Genomic DNA, 14678 nt, shown 5'->3' with positions numbered 1-14678 from the left:
TGGCTTACTTATGTTTGTTTTCAAAATGTATTGTTAACTCTTACTTCTTAGTCTGAGGAAGACTAAACAATTCTGAACAATCAACCCTCTGGAGGCTTAGATTTCATAGCATGAGAATGAATGTCCTATCTGTTGCATTACACCCTCTAAATAAAACCCTGATTACCTATGCAACAAGGACCACAGAGGGCACAGAATAACATTATGAAATCAGTTATGCAATATGAATTTAGAACAGAAGCAGCTCTGCCCAAATAACCCAGGAGGAAGGAAAGGACGTTCCCACAAGGGCAGGGACACACAATCACTGCAAAGCAACCAGGAACTCCAGGGGTCTCTATATTGGCCATTGTTATTTTAATGAGCTGGCTGTAATTTTTAAAAGCATTTGCTTTTGTAAGCAGATTCATAAGCTCTATTTTAATAGGGCCATTTATTAATTTGCCCAAAGATCTCTTCTTATGACAAATGACTAACAAATTTAACTGAATGCATTTTTAAGTAACAGAGTCTGAAATTATCCATTATTGTTTTAGTTTCCCAAACACTCCCATTGTGTATTGTGCCAAAATTTTCCCAATTAATAATCTTTTCTTATCTTTAGATTGTTAGAACTCTAAATCAAATAAGGTTTTCTATCACTATTGTTTCATTTACTGAAAACATAGTAGATATATATATATATATGTATATATATATATAATATAAATATAAATATACACATTTATATCTATATTGCTTTCAATTTTGTTTTCTTTAGATCTGTGCTCTAATCTTATTCTCTATGAAAGGCTTTGCCTGATCACCTCATTTAAAATGCCCCAGTCTTGGGGTGCCTGGGTGGCTTAGTTGGTTGATCACCTGACTTTGGCTCAGCTCATGATCTCATGGTCAGTGGATTCAAGCCCCGTGTTGGGTTCTGTGCTGACAGCTCAGAGCCTGGAGCCTGCTTCGGATTCTGTGTCTCCCTCTCTTTGCCCCTCCCTCACTTGTTCGTTCTCTCTCTCTCTCTTCCCCCCACCCCCAAATATAAACATTAAAAATATTAAAATAAAATAAAATGCCCTAGTCTCCAAGGCTATTTCTCTCTCCCTTACCTACTTCATTTTTCTTTGATGCAATTATTACCTTATTTGTTTTTTTGGTCTTTTGTTTTTCAGTAGATATTAAACTTCTTAAGGACAGGGACTTTGTTCAATGTTGTCACCTTGGAGCTTAGAACGAATAGTTTGGTATATTGTAGGTGCTCAGTATTTGTTGAGGGAATGAATAAAAAGATGAAAGCTGAACACACTGAATTCATTTTAATTCACCTTTAAAATGTTGGTCATATTTTATGACCTAACAATCAACTTTAGTGCAAGTCCATCTAGAGACCTATCCCCATGGCTGCTCTCTATAATCATTCAACACTGTTCTAGTTTGGACTTTTATTTTATCATATTTCAGACCCAGCAATAACTTCTTCCTGGTTCTTTTTTGGCTTTGGTCTGTTTCAATTTTATTCTATCTCCTTGGTCATCTTTTAAAAATGAAAAATGACCATATCACCATTCCAGCCTCAGTGTCCTCAAAAAGACACATGAGACTTTGATAAGGGTGTGAATTCCTGCTATGTTTTGGGGAAGATTAAATATTATCCCTTAAAATATAAAGCATGTATATGCCTTGTCTCAGCAATGTAATTTCTAAAGATCACTTTTATTAAAGTAAGAGTGCCAGTGCTGTTACTTCTAGAGATACATAGGAATCACAGCTTGCTTATAATTGCAACAAATTGGAAACAAAATCTAAAGCTGAATGTCCATCAAAAGGCATGGTGAATCTGTGTTATGGATCATTATGCTTGTATCACAAAGAATGAGGTAGATATTTAAGTGCTAAAAGGAAAGAATATCCATGCATACATAGTTAACTGGGAGGAAAAGTCAAGTTGCAGAATAATGTCTTTGGTATAATCTTATTTTGTTTAGAGGACAGAGAAAGAGAGAGAGAATGAAAAAGAGAGATGGAGACAGAGATAGAAAGAGGGAGAAAGAATGTTATAAAGGTAAATTTGAGCTTCCTAAACATGACTTCCTAATTAAAGTAATAACAGTATTAAAATATTTGTATTTTGCCAATATCTCTTAAGTTGAACCCATAACTTCTTGCTCTATTGTACTATATGTGCTTTTAAAATGTAAGAAATATAGAATCTTATGCACAGGGGCACGTGTACCCCAATGTTTATAGCAGCACTCTCAACAATAGTCAAATTATGGAAAAAGCCTAAATGTCCATCAACTGATGGATGGATAAAGAAATTGTGGTTTATTTACACAATGGAGTACTACGTGGCAATGAGAAAGAATGAAATATGGCCTTTTGTAGCAATGTGGATGGAACTAGAGAGTGTTATGCTAAGTGAAATAAGTCATACAGAGAAAGACAGATCCCATAAGTTTTCACTCTTATGTGGATCCTGAGAACTTAACAGAAGACCATGGGGGAGGGGAAAGAAAAAAAAAAAAGAGGTTAGAGTGGAAGAGAGCCAAAGCATAAGAGACTCTTAAAAACTGAGAACAAACTGAGGGTTGATGGGGGGTGGGAGGGAGGGGAGGGTGGGTGATGGCACCTTTTGAGGAGGGCACCTTTTGGGATGAGCACTGGGTGTTGTATGGAAACCAATTTGACAATAAACTTCATATATTGAAAAAAAAGAAATATAGAATCTTAGATGTAGAAAGGTCTTCAAGGTATAAGAATTTTTTCTTTGTATTGGTGAGAAAACTAAAGTTATAGAGAAATTAAGTTACTTAAGAAAGGTCACTTAATATGTTAAAAGTGGAATTAGGGATAAATTTACACCTCTTGACACTTAGACTGGTAATTTTTCCAGTGAGATTTATTGCCTCTCAGGAGAATATTTCTGTATTGCTTGAGCTTGATTTTGCTTAATTATTATTGATTATCATGTCAGTTATATGCAGAACCAGAGAATACTCTGTCAAGAATAAAAATGTTACAAAAAACCAAAGTTATTAGATGTGTATTGATTTAATTGATTTAATAGGAAGAAGGAACTACAGTTTTTTTCATAAAAGTGTGATTAAAAATTATAATTAGGTAGATAATATAATAAATATTAATAAATGTTCACATATTAATCACACAGAAATATTTCAAAGTTATACAAGTTCACAGTGTAAAGACAAAAATGTGCCTAAGCTGATATTGCAAATTAAAGTGGGTATTGTTATGACCGCCATGGCAGGTAATTCAATATGCCAGCTGATCAATTATCACATGGTAATATAGCTGAGATTTCATATTCATTTATATTGCATACTGTCTAGACAAAGGCTCAACTTATAGTGTCATAAATAACTTTTATTTTGTTTTTGCATTTGGGGCATATGTGGATCTGGACAAAACACAAGCCAGATGAAATGCTTAAGTAGTTATATTTTACCTTGGACTATTCTCTGCCATGCATTAATGGCTGTATTTAGAATAGTTTCTGATTTATTTAGAGCTTTGCAACTGCATTTTTTATCAGGTAAAATATATGACTTCTCACATACCAGGAAGTCCTGATGACAGAATATTGAAAAATAAAGCCATCACCATTGCCCTGCTAAAAAAAAAAGAAGGGTAAACAACAAGCCAAACTTTTGTGTCGAATCCTGATATAGACCATCGTTGCTCAACATGTCTTCTCTAGAACACTAATTGTTCAGAATCTGTACAGGTGTTAATTTCAAAATTAAGATGGGGAAGGGAGATTTTAGTCAAATATGTTTACAACAGCCAGATTTCTCATAGCATTTAAAATTCATATTTTTACAGAATAGTTTACACAGTTGTTGCTAATATTATGCCGTCTTTAGGTTGTTCTTTGTTTATCAGAGAATCCCATAAGACTAGTGTGTTCTGCAGGAAGAGCATAGGGAAAGGCCAGTCTAGATACATTAATTTGATCTACTGCATACAATGTAGAGGTTTGGGCAACAGGCGATGGTGGAAAATTATAACCAAGGGAAGGACTGGAAGAAGTAAAAGCCATAGACTTGGTACTCTACTTAAGTAAGTCCTTGGGGACTGCCCAAGTAAGGTCAACTCCACACAGAAATTTCATGGATACCAACATATAATTAGATCATAATATAGCAAGGAATATCACATACAGTACCTTCCGTGATGAACTCACACTTGGCTTTAAGATTACATCTGAAGCAGGCTGTTGTTTCTTTTATAATCATGAAGGGAAGAAAAAGAGATAAATGTAGAATAATTAAACTAAGAGTTGAATAGAACTCCTATCATTAAATGAGTTGATATTAGTAAAGTACTTTGAAAAGTGTCTGGCACATAGGAAGTGCTATATAAATGGTTGTTAAATAAAATAAATAACATGCTGGAAGGAGAAGAAAGAGATCAAAATAGCTTTGAATCATGCATACACAGAGATGTGTTGCTGAATCTAGGTTGTGTGTATTAGTATCAAACTATTTAAATATGGCTTTTATTTGAAGTTTTAAATAGTTTATTGACTTTTCCACTATGATTTACTTTCTCTTTCAATTGATAATATTATATTCAAAAAGTCATCTAGACCTTCTCTCTTTTGAATAAACAATGGAGCTTAAATTGATACCTATTAACTCACATAATGTTTTAAGCACATTTGTTGCTTAGTGATAGGGTAGCTAGTTTATATTTCATAAAGGCTTATTATTACTGTTGTTGATTTATTAAATAAGTGTACAGGTATATCTTTGTGTAAATGTTTAGTAGCTATCTATATAGTATCTGTTTTTGTCTGGCTCTGAATTCATCAGCCTGACCACAAACACAGAATTTTTTTTTCTTCTTAAGGTTAATGAAGTAAACTCTGCAGCATATAAAGAAAAAAAATGTCCATAACTTTCTAAACTACAGATAAAATGTTTCCTGGTACCAAATTTCTTATGTTTGCATATTTTTCTACAGCATTTCTACAACTTATGCATTGTCCAGCTATTCAATAATGCATTAATTTAGATTCTAAGTTTCTTTTTATCTATTCACTTTGTCGTGTGTATATAAAATTATTCCAAAGGAATAAACATTTTCACTGAGTCCTAAAAGTATGAACTAGTTATTTCTTGTACTATTATTTTATGTTTCCTCTTACAGTCACAGATACTGGCATGAAATATTAAATACGTCTATTCTCAGTTCAAAGAAACCTATTCTAATTAAAAATAAAAAGAATAATTATTAATAATTAGCATTTTTAAAATTCACAATTTTATGGTGCTATGTAAACATTTTCAACTATGAAAAAAATGATACTTTATTCCTTCTTGCAAAGATATCTAACTTTCTTGGAGTGGGACGTTTCACATTAATAGTACCTTTTGAAGGTCTAAAGATAATTTGCTCCCACAGTACAAGATCATTTACATGAGAGAATCTTTTATTAGAAATATAAGGCCAGCATTGTTTTCTAAAGAAAAGGTCATTTTTCACACTTGAATTATAAAGTAACTCAGTTCTACTAATAAACCTATGACTATAAACAGTGTCCAATTAATTCACAATTGAAAATAGAATAATTTTCCTCTGCATCTCCAACTCGTGAAACCTGATTCCTCTCTGAAATCAGCATATGCCCTCCATACCCATAACCTTCATGCAAGGGCCAGGCGGACATCTTTTCACTCCCTTGGGTAGTAAGACTCTCTGCTTAATTAATGTCTCCACCCCACCCCCACCTCCCCCCCCCCCCCCCCGCCGTCCCCCGGCAACTGGGCTTTTGGTTTTAGACCTATTTCTCTATCTTACTCTCCCTTCTCCAGCTTCTTGTATGTGTATGTAGTATACACAAACATTATATTTATTATGTGTTTATTCTTCCAAACTTATTACAATATATCTTAAAAGTTCTGTTTGTAATTACTTCTCCATAGTATTTTGACATGGACATTTTCAGTGATTATACTAAACTGAAGAAGGCTTTTAAAAAATGAGTTCAGGGCGCCTGGGTGGTTCAGTTGGTTAAGCGACCAACTTTGGCTCAGGTCATGATCTCTCAGTCCGTGAGTTCAAGCCCCGCGTCGGGCTCTGTGCTGACAGCTCAGAGCCTGGAGCCTGTTTCAGATTCTGTGTCTCCCTCTCTCTGACCCTCCCCTGTTCATGCTCTGTCTCTCCCTGTCTCAAAAATAAATAAATAAATAAATAAAAACAAGTTAAATAAATAAATAAATACGAAATGAGTTCAGGAAGGATGTTATTCTCAAGAGAATCAAAGACTAATACTCAGAATATGAAGAATTTTTCCCCTAAAAATATATTGCCATTACCTACTGTTTTTTGCCAACCTGCCAGCTTGTTAAGGAGAAAATAAACCTGGATTATGTAACTTAACAGTGAGAAGCTGTTTTTTGTTTTGATGCAGGTAGGGGGCTGGATATTATATGAGGCTGGATCCTGGTTCTTTTTAGGTGTTCTGTAAGTTTGAGTTTTATTAGGAAAACAGATACCACTCTAACATATTTCAGGCAGGAAGGGACTTAAAATAGGGAATTTGAGACACATAAAACTGTCAGAAGTTTCAGGGAGCTAGATCGGAAAAGCCAATAGTGATGTTTAGGAAATAATAAATTGCTACCACAGCAATCAAACAACAAAAATAAATAAAAAGCAACCAAATTAGTAAGGAAGAAGTAAAGCTTTCACTATTTGCAAATACCATGATACTATATACAGAAAAACCCTAAAGACACTGCCAAAAAACTACTAGAACTGCAACATGGATTTGGTAAAGTCACAGCTTACTAAATCAATGTACAGAAATAATGAATTACAAAGACATCAAGGAAATACCCCAATGATTTCAGTTGTCTGCAGCCCTGAAAGGAGTGATTTGCTGGTGGATGCAGAGAGGACCTGGCAAACCCCTTTCTTGTTTAAATGCCAAGTTCCTAGGCCTCCCCAAATCCCGCTGGAAAAATAGTAGTCCTGTTTCTCTTCCTCCTTCCAAATCTTGCATAGGGAAACTAAACCAGAATCCTTCTGTTGAGTGAGTCTGGAAAACATGGTTTCCAGTCTTCCAGCCCCTGCAGTAAGGGACAAGCTGAGAAAGGAAGGGATAGTGCTGATTACCAACATAAAATATGTATTAAAATTGATAGAACTGTATTGATGGCTACCAAAGTTGAAAAGACTAATTGTAAATCACTGAAATTAACCTACAGAAGTCACTCTGCAATGCACTTAGTGTATATCAATGGTTGAAGAAGGGGGGCTGATTCTTATCTATGGCAGTATTTTCCTAATATAGATAAGATGATACTCTCAGAGTTTTATTATAAATATGACTATAAAGTTTCATTCTATCAGATATTTATATAGACAATAGAAATGTTCATTTCAAATAATTAGGCTGAAAAGTGACTTTCTTCTGTATCAGTGAAAGCTTCCATGTTCTTAAAGCATTATTTTGTTTCTGAATATGTTTTGTTGTTTCTTAGCATGTTTTCCGCAGTTATTACTTTCTGGGAATGGATTAAATCATCAAAGACTAATAGTGTCAAAGGTCAATAGTGTCAAAGGTCAACAGTGTATAAATAGCTCGAGTATGAGAATATTGAAACATGACAAAGGTTCAACATGTGTTTAAGTATCAGTGGCCAGGAAAACACAGGCTTTTAGAATTTCCAAGAGTAAGATGGCTGTGTGACTTACTTCCAAGTGACTTAAGCCTAATGGGGAGGTTTACAGATTAGTGAAAGAACCAGTGGACAAATAATGGTACCGACTATTAATATGGACATACCAGAGACCTTATTAAGAATAGTGTACAGAAAAAGGGTTTGTGAAAGTCAAGTGTTGAATATTTACTTCTGTGAATTAAGGATTAGTAATCCACACCTTGCTCACGTAGCATTTATTGCATTCATGTGGCGAACCCGATAGAACCATCTGAATTTCTAAAAGTGCCCTACTTACAGCAAGAAGTAGTTGTTTAGGAAATGGAAGAATATGGTTCAGCTATCTTCTCAATGATAATACAACCTACACATGAAATTGTTAAATGGGACTGGATATTATTAAACAGGAAAATCTTGATCATTGGCAGCTTAGGAGCTGGTAATGGTGTCACATAAGAACTGCCCTCATATCCATAACTCCATTAATGAGAGGCCTATTTTTAGCTTGGAATCCAATTAGGTAGCACTGTTAGCTAAGAGAAGAAGTGGAATATAACCCTCCTCAGGGCCATAGCCTAGACGCCTGTATTTTTTGTGACAAAGGGCATGCGTTGGCAGAGCAGACAGGTCTTCACAATCTGTGGAGATATTGGCAGGACAAATCTCTACGGGAATCAATTCCTAATGGCTTGGTATAAGTGAGAAGGCTCTGAGCAATCCATTAGCAAAATGTGAGACTAATCTACAAGTAATGGCTCCCAAACAAGTGAGTCAATCCCAGAGGAGATGATATAGGACATACTGACAATCAGCAAAACTTGAGCAATACAATAAGAGAACAGGCAAGAAACACATTTGTCTTGGCCAACTTGTTTAAAGATTCTTATTGATGCTTTAGAAAAGAGTAAATGAACACTTATATTGGAACACAGTGAACATCCTTTGTAGTTTGGGGCATACAGTCATGTTTAAGTTCATGGCTAGTAAAATATCATTACAGAATGTTGATTCAGTCATCTTCACCTAACAAAGACCAGATTTCAGCCCAGTTATTGAGACACATGTCCAAAGTAGACTCTACCTCAGTTCTATTATCTTATGATTCTAGCCAGCGAAAACAATGAAACAGAGAATACCATAACAAAAGTATTCATTTACATTTGAGTGTGCTATATATATCATCCTTAGCAATATGTGTCCCAGCTTAATGGGGACAAAATCAAGAGTTTACCGTAGGAGTTAAATTACTGATAAGTTTGTAGAAGGTTTTTGTTGTTAGAACAGAACTTCATCTTCCAAAGCTGAAAAAAGAGTGTTTGTAGTATTGTAATAAATAATTTTGGATTTCCTTATTTGTTAAATTATTTTCTCACAAGGGAATCAACATTTTTTGAAAACACAATAATTTTTCATGGGAGTGCTCATGCTAAATAGAGATCTTCTGATTAATATTATTTTCAAATCTCCCATTTAACTGAATAAAAAAAACCTAGTCAGAATGAAATAGAATTTATTTTATGTGATTTCTCAGAGTGAAGCAATTTATATGTGATAATAGTATATAGATCATCTGAAAAAATTTGTCAAAAAATCAAAGTTTATTATCTCTGATTTCTTCTGAACCTTCCTTTTGAGTTATGAGTTTTATAGGATGTAACAATAATTTAGATTATAATATAGAATATATAAGTAGATATTGTTTGCTTTTCTATAATATTACAAATAAATATTTAAAGTACAATATTCTATATTATAGTGGTTAAAAGAGCACCACATTTTCCAGGATAAGGAAAAGACATAAATAAATATATTTTACAATTGATTCTTGCAACTTGAAAACAGAGAACCCCTTCATTTGGGAATATGGAGTAGTATAAATATTCAACCCTAATAAAAACTCTGTTCAAAGTATATTTGCTCAGAGATCAGATGGGGGATCATTTGGAGGAGTCTTTTTTACTGTGTGACAAGATCACCATTTCCCAAGTCAATTCCAGAGAATATTACTCTATCTATCATCTATCTGTCAGTCTATCTATCTATCTATCTATCTATCTATCAATCTATCATCTATCATCACCAACTATTGTGTTTTTTAATGTGTTGGCCTTTAATAGGCTAGTCTGCATTACGAATCTCAGAGAACAGAATACTCTAGGCACAACTTTTACATTTTTTTTTTTTACTTTTTGACCTCAGAGACCCCTTTTCTTGTTTTTTTCATTATAGATTTTCATTGGACTTATGTCTATCAAAGCTATAAGTACTGAACTTAATCTAGGCCCTTGACAGAGATGATTGTTCCCCTTTGTACCACTTAGAACATTGCTTACATTTTCTATTGATAAAAACTAAAGATTCTACTTGGTTTAGTGGCATCAAGAAAGTACAGCCACAATTGGTAAGATGGATTTTCAACTGCAGCAAGATAAAAAAAAATACTGGGGGAGAATACTGACAGATTATATAATTTGTTCAGTTGTCTTTTGAATATATTTGGGTGGCCCAGCAACCTTCCCCACCTCCCCTAATTTGGCATAAATTATGTAATTGCTTCTTTAGAACTTTGCCAAATGCTAAGAGATAAAGCCAGATAGTCTAATGATACTGCCTTATACTTTATTACCCACTTTGGTTCAACTGCCATAAAAACACAGCCTTGATGAAATACCTTGGAAAACAGGAGACACATATAAATAATTTTTTTTTCTCAAAGCTCTCAAATGCATATGAATTCTCCAAAACTGGTAAGTACTCTAAACACTGATGATTCTGATAGTGTCTTTTTAAATTTTATAACTTTCACTCTTGCAAAATAGGTCCTTCATAAAAATGATACACCTTATAGAATAAATCTTGTGGCCTTCTATACAGAGAGAAACGTTACTAAATATTTCAATAATATTACGGGTTTCTTGACAGGTTAAATAAGGTCATTTTTAGGAAGCAAAACCCACAAGAAAAAAAAAAGAATAAAATGATTCCTTGTTTTAAATTTGCTCTGTTCTTCAAGGGAAAAACATTTTGCCAAACAGACCATATATTTTTTTTCAGAAGTAGTACTTTCTTCATGTCACTGAATCTCCTCTACCCAGACAAGGTCAATTCAACCTCAGAAACGATGTTCTAGCTTTGACTGTGGCAAACTGTTGTCATCTAGATGTGGGAACAAGAAAAGAAATTCAGCCCATTATTTTGTTCAATTTCATGTTCTCACTGAGGCATAGAAAATAATGACAGAGGAAGAATATAAGATTCTAGTTCCTAAATCTTGGCTATCCTTATTTTGCTTTCTTTATCTTTTTATTTTATTTTTTTTTAACTTTTTAAAATGTTTATTTATTTTTGAGACAGAGTGTGAGTGGCAGAGGGGGCAGAGAGAGAAGGAGACACAGAATCCGAAACAGGCTCCAGGCTCTGAGCTGTTAGCACAGAGCCCCATGCCGGGCTTGAACTCATGAGCTGTGAGAACATGACCTGAGCCACCCAGGCGCCCCTTTTTACTTTAAATCTGACTGGATTGAAGAAGTAATACTTATTCACAAAGCAAATCAAGGATTCAGCATTAATATCATTGGGAACACTCTGAATAATTTTCTATGGAAAGCAAACTGACTAGAACTCATTGCCACCAAATGCTCCCGGAAGCCAAAAGTTGTTAACAACCTCACCCAAGTCAACACTTAATTAAGCCAATACTTAACCTTTCTGGTGTGGTGTATGTTAGAGCCCATTCACATGAACTGTTTCCAAATCTAATGATTCATCAAATAAGAGGAAGAAACTATAAGTCCTCATGAGGTGATTAGAGAGCTAATATATACAAATGTTATAGTAACAGTATTTTGATGTCAAATCCAAAAATGAAACTTCATCATCAAATATAAAAATATTCTGCTGTTAAATGACTTAAAATGAACTTCTGTTTTGAGCTTTGAACATTTTGTAGGGGAAACTTTGTCAGGATGTTTGTTCTTACTGATATTTAAAGACAGTTTTAAGGGGAAAGATTTGAATGCTTCTGTTTGTTTCTCTGAAGGCTCTAAAATAGCACCCTCCCCTCTCTGCTCTCAACAGCTCTTCTGGGATATCCTGCTGCTAGGAGGTCTTCACAGGCAGGTGCTGTTGTCATTTTCCCCAGATGCTGTGACTTCAGCCGTCTGATTTAAATGATTTCTGCCTAATGAGTCACGCTTGTTTTTAATGCAGAGAAAAATATGTGGAGGAGTACAGGAATCACACTTTACACTGAGGATTTCACAGGCACTATATAACTGTAATATGTATCCACCCACTGTGCTCTTAGGACTATAGAGTATACCATATAATTAAGCCTGTGCCATTATAGTGGATTATACTTTACTAGCTCATTTAAGAGTAAAGAAAAAAAAAGGAGGAAAAACTTAGAACACACCACTCCCAGATAGTCATTTACCTTTTATAAACAATATATATTTACTATATATTATTAATGTGATATTTCTTTAAAAATACACCCAAAATATACATTAAAAAGATAAAATATAAATTAAGTCACATTTTAAAAGAATTCTTAACTGTAATTATTGATCTAAAATACATGGTGACAATAGTATGATTATAATTGCTTTATGCTTTTGAAATTTTGATTTAATACTTTGTGGTAAGGTGGATTGGTAATTGCGATTCTAAGTTCTGTGCATTTCTGCACTTTATTTTTGTAGCTAGCATATCTATAAAACTAACTTCTAAAAGATATATAGATCTGAAAGGCTGTAAACCTTTGATAAGATTTATTAAAGCAGGGCATCCATTTTTTCAATTATAAAAACCATAACTTTTAAAAATAATTGATTTTAACTTTTCAACTTTCCTCCTCTCAGTTTTTCTTACAAGTTCATTGTAATGCTAATGATTTTTTTATATATCTAAAGGAAGCTTTCAAAACTCCCCATTTTGATAGCTTAAAATTTCCATTTTTAGGTCCTTTAAGAATAGATTTGAGCAATTTGGAAATGGCTCACGTTCATTATTAAAACCCAAAATTATTTAAAATATTTTAAAGATAAACTCTTTAAAATATACCAAAAGTATTCTTCTTTCTTGTTCTTGTTTTTTGAACAATTTATCTTTGAAAGGAGAGATTGAATTTTTTATTATAATTCATTTTAAAGATCAAAAGAAATCACACCAAAAAGCTAGAAATGGTATAATCTCAATTTTATGACATTCTAGAAATGGCAAGCTATAGGGTAGAATACAGATCAGAGATTGAAGGAGTTGGTGTGGGGAGAGTATTGATTGTAAAAGAGTCACACATGGAAAATGTAGAGTGATGGGATTATGTTGTATAATATTTTAATTGGGATATGTGACCCTGCATTTGTTAAAACCACAGAGTGTACTTACCTATAGGAAAATTTAAAAAATCAACCGTGAGGTCAAGAATCTCAAGATAGATGGCCCACTGCGAGAAATGTGTCACATGTGGATGACATTACCTTATTGAAAAGGCAGATGAACAGAGCTGACCTAAGAAACCTGGAAAGCCATTGCTTTGACTGACTGCTATAAGGCTAACGACAAAAAGAACTGTAGCTAAACACTGTATACTATTTGGTAAATTCATTCTCCACTGAGATATGTGTTAACAGTTCTAAAACTAACTTACATGTATACTGAGGTTAAATAAATAAGTAAATAAAATGCAGACAATGGTAATCAAGTTTCTCACAGCCAGAAAAAGAAGTTATAAATAAATAAGTGAGGACTAGAACAAACTCTTTGGTGCTGGATTAGAGTTAGAAATAATGTGAACTCGTGTTTATTTAATACAGGTATATAGATTATAAGCACAGAAATTAATATGTATGTGTGTATACATTGGATAGCATATGCACATATTTACTGGCTCTCTCCAAAGAAGTCCTAGAAGCAGTAGCAATGAACACACCTAATTCCTGGACTTACTTTGTAGATATCATTCTCCAATAATAGGAACCAGTTCTCCCTGAAGAAATAGCTGATTCTAGGGCTTGGGGCATAAAAGTACCAGATGAGTCTGATTGTGCATCTAAATGACACAGGAGACAATCTGTAAAAACTCCCAATGGCCAAAAGTGGACAAATTTGACCAATAAACTAAATTATGACAACAATGAATTAAAACCCAAAGTGTAAAATAAACATCAATAAGTCAACACAGATATAAATGATTGAATAAATAAATAAGTTGAGGAGAAGACAAAGTTTTCTTTGAGAAGAATTCCAAATAATAAATGTAGAAGGAATGAGGGAAGTAGTAATTCACCCTTAGAATATCACAGTAATAATTGCTGCTCGCAAAATCTATGGATGAATGTTCAAAATAGTTGGCAAAATGTTAAGGAGAATAAGAATGTTTGCATCACTCTCCCAAGTATTTATTATCTCCCCTCACAAATATTTATTAATTAGCATAGTAGTTTATATTCTTTGATACTCCTGCCTCTAGGAAGTGGAGCTTAATTCCCCATCCTTGAGTGATAGGCTGGACCCAGTGACTCACTTATAATGAATACAGTTAAGAAAATGAAGAAATAGTAACTTTGTAATGGAGAAATCTGGCAGACAGCACCTTAACCAAGTGATCAAGGTTAACATTACTGGTAATAAGTCATATTGATATCAGGTACTCTCTGATATAATTCAGTGAGAAGGGTGCTTCATGAAAATCCATAACTGCAGTCTAATCATGAGAAAATATTGGAGGGACATTTTAGAAATCACATGATGAGTGCTCCTCAAATGTGTCAAAGTCATGAATAAAGAAAAGCTGAGGGGCGCCTGGGTGGCTCAGTTGGTTAAGCGTCTGACTTCAGCTCTGGTCATGATCTTGTGGTTCGTGAGTTTGAGCCCCATATCAATCTGTGCTGACAACTCAGAGCCTGGAGCCTGCTTTGGATTCTTGTCGCTCTCCCCTGCTCTCTCTCTCTCTCTCTCTCTCTCTTTCTCTCTCTCTCTGTCTCAAATATAAATAAA

The sequence above is a fragment of the Felis catus genome, chromosome A1 (genome assembly GCF_018350175.1).
Source record: "Felis catus isolate Fca126 chromosome A1, F.catus_Fca126_mat1.0, whole genome shotgun sequence".
Lineage (NCBI taxonomy): Eukaryota > Metazoa > Chordata > Mammalia > Carnivora > Felidae > Felis > Felis catus.
This window is presented reverse-complemented; position numbering follows the sequence as displayed.